This window comes from Lathyrus oleraceus, chromosome 4 (assembly GCF_024323335.1).
Source record: "Lathyrus oleraceus cultivar Zhongwan6 chromosome 4, CAAS_Psat_ZW6_1.0, whole genome shotgun sequence".
In the NCBI taxonomy this organism is placed as follows: Eukaryota; Viridiplantae; Streptophyta; class Magnoliopsida; order Fabales; family Fabaceae; genus Lathyrus; species Lathyrus oleraceus.
Window position 1 is genome coordinate 350,268,414 of NC_066582.1, and position 3,309 is coordinate 350,271,722.

The window sequence follows — 3,309 nt, forward strand, 5'->3', positions numbered from 1 at the left end:
TCTGATTCTCAGATTCAAATGAGATACGTATGCAGTGGATGCGACGTCCGTGCGAGTCATTTTCTTTTTACCCTTCTTTTAGTAAGTAGTACATTAGATAAACATACACGCTTTTCTCATCCCTTCAATCATGTTTGCACAAATAAATTTTCAAAAAAAATAACAACCTTTGCAACAAATGTGAAAAGGGCTCCCTAGGAGTACCTAGGATGCTTTGGGTGCCTAATACCTTCCCATTGCATAACCAACCCCCTTACCATTTTTACTAGTTTTTTATTCGATAAAACTTTTAGGTTTTTGTTCGCTTTCTAACCATTCCTTTGGATAAATAGAAGTGCGGTGGTGACTCAACTTGTATGATTTACCTTGGATTTAGTCAATATCTCTAATGGTAACGAATACCCCGCTACACCATCATATTCCTCGAGATGAGAATCGGATGGCAGATGCTCTTGCTACACTTGCTTCAATGATTGTGGTTAGACTTTGGAATGAAGTTCCCAATATCACTGTGATGCGCTTGGATAGACCAGTTCATGTATTTGCAGTAGAGGAGGTGCAAGATGATAAGCCATGGTACTATGTTATTAAGTGCTTTCTTCAGAGCCAGATTTACCCGCCTGGGGCATCTGTGAAAGATAGGAAGACTTTGAGGAGATTGTCTGGCAGTTTCTACCTCAATGGCGATGTGCTTTATAAGAGAAACTTTGACATGGTTCTGCTCAGATGCATGGATAGACACGAAGCAGACCTGTTAATGACTGAGGTCCATGAGGGTTCATTTGGTACTCATTCCAATGGACATGCCATGGCTAGAAAGATATTGGGAGCAGGCTACTATTGGTTGACAATGGAGTCTGACTGCTGCAAATATGTAAAGAAATGCCACAAGTGTTAGATTTATGCGGATAAGATTCATACTCCCCCGAAACTTCTGAATGTAATTTCATCACCATTGGCCTTTCTCTATGTGGGGAATTGGCATGATTGGCATGATAGAGCCAAAAGCGTCCAACGGTCACAGATTTATTCTCGTAGCAATTGATTACTTCACCAAGTGGGTTGAAGCGACATCATATGCAAATGTGACCAGGCAGGTGGTTGTGAAGTTTATCAAGAATCAACTCATATGCCGATATGGTGTGCCAGACAAGATCATTACTGATAATGGATCTAACTTGAACAACAAGATGATGAAAGAGCTATGTAGCGAGTTCAAGATTGCGCATCATAATTCTTCTCCTTACAGACCCAAGATGAATGGGGCTGTTGAAACTGCTAATAAGAATATCAAGAAGATTATCCAGAAGATGGTTGTTATGTACAAAGATTGACATGAGATGTTGCCATTTGCTTTGCATGGATACCACACATCTATCCGCACTTCAACAGGGGCAACCCCTTTCTCTCTTGTTTACGGCATGGAGGTTGTGCTCCCAGTAGAGGTGGAGATCCCATCAATGAGAGTCTTGATAGAAGCCAAGTTGACTGATGGTGAATGGGTTCAGAGTCGTTACGACCAGCTGAATTTGATTGAAGAGAAAAGATTGTCCGCCATGTGTCACGGTCAGTTATATTAGCAAAGGATGAAGAAAGCCTTTGATAAGAAGGTCAAACCTCGTGTGTTCCGAGAAGTTGATCTTGTGCTCAAGAAGGTCTTGTCTTTCGCGCCCGATTCCAGGGGCAAGTGGACTCCAAACTACGAAGGTCCATATGTTGTTAAGAGAGCCTTTTCAGGAGGTGCTTTGATACTTACAACTATGGATGGGGAGGATTTCACTCGTCCTGTGAATTCAGATGCAATCAAGAAATACTTCGCCTAAAAAATAAAAAAAACAGAATAACTCGCTAAGTTGAAAACCCGAAAGGGCGGCTTAGGCAAAAATGAGCGTCTCGGTGGATTGAAAACCCGAAAGGGCGATCCAGGCAAAAGTTAGAGACATAAAAAATGAATATGTATCCCGCTAGATTGAGTGTCTCACCCTGGGGCAATCTAGGCAAAAATTAGGGATTTGGCAAGTAACTGCATCCTGACAAGACTTTGTTCTACAAACTGTCATCTGTCAGAGATTCTCACTCAGTCATCATCAACTGAAGCTTCAAATACATCGGATTCAGAGTTGGTGGAGAAATGGTCATTATGTTCAATGTAGCCCTTTTTCCAATATATATCACCAATTTCAAATTTGTAAAGATCTATGGAGCCTTGCCATTTGCAGACTACCATTCCATCAAATAAATTTGAGCATTTATCCAATTATTTGCACTCTTATTTGTTTTTTATTCAACAAATGTTTTGCATGTTTTAATTGAGAAATATCATGGTTTTAAATAATTAAATTTTTCATAACTTGTTTTCAAACAAAGTGAACATTCACAATGATAAAGGATACTGGGGATGTCTTCAGTGCTCTCCCAAGGATAGTATGATTCCCAACAGGGTAAGACATTTGTTCATATTCCTGGCATGCTTGTATCCTCTTCCTCCGGAGCCTTTTGCGATTTTTCTCCCGAGCAAAGTGTTTGGTAAAGATATTCATCCCTCTTTCCTTCAGCAGAGTAATGATCATTCCTCCTCAGCAGGTGTGATCTATTTGATAGTACAGTATTTGGTGATCCTCGGAAACTTCTGATTGGTGGTTGTTCCCCACGGAGATCCATCCTCCCCTCTGATAATTTCCACAGTAAAGTTACTTCTACGACGGAGTTTATCTATGCGATGATCCTGTCCCCAGTTGGAATGGCTGATGTTCATTCCCCTGCAGAGATCTTTGTTTCCTGGTATCTCTTGCCCCTCATCAGATTGGATGTTTTCCAATGGGTCTGGCTTTCTCTCTTGAGATGTAGTACCGGATGTTTGTCCATCGTTCGTTGGACCTATTTGTGTTAGAAATGTCTGTTTGTCAGCATTCAGCATACATAAACCACGCATATATGCATAATTTTAACATTCAGATATTCATGTTGCATTCTTTGCCATATATCTTTGTTTGTTATCTCCTGCTAGTTGGTAATATATTTCCCCAAGCAGATGTTTGTGTTTGATCTCTCCATGTAGAGTCAGCCCCATAAGCAGAAAGTGTTTATCCTTTCTTCCATATTCCCCACCGAGTTATGTCCTCGTGGATGATGGTGGTTTCTGTTTCCTCCCAACACATATATTGGGATGGAATTCCCCATTGAGTTATATCCTCATAGGGACAAGTCTTTTTTTGTCGCGCCTCTCTAGTTTGATCCTAGATTGGCTTCTCGTGTCTTTTTTTCCTGCGATTCCCCATAGTTCAGATGAATGATTGCTCAGTAATCAGT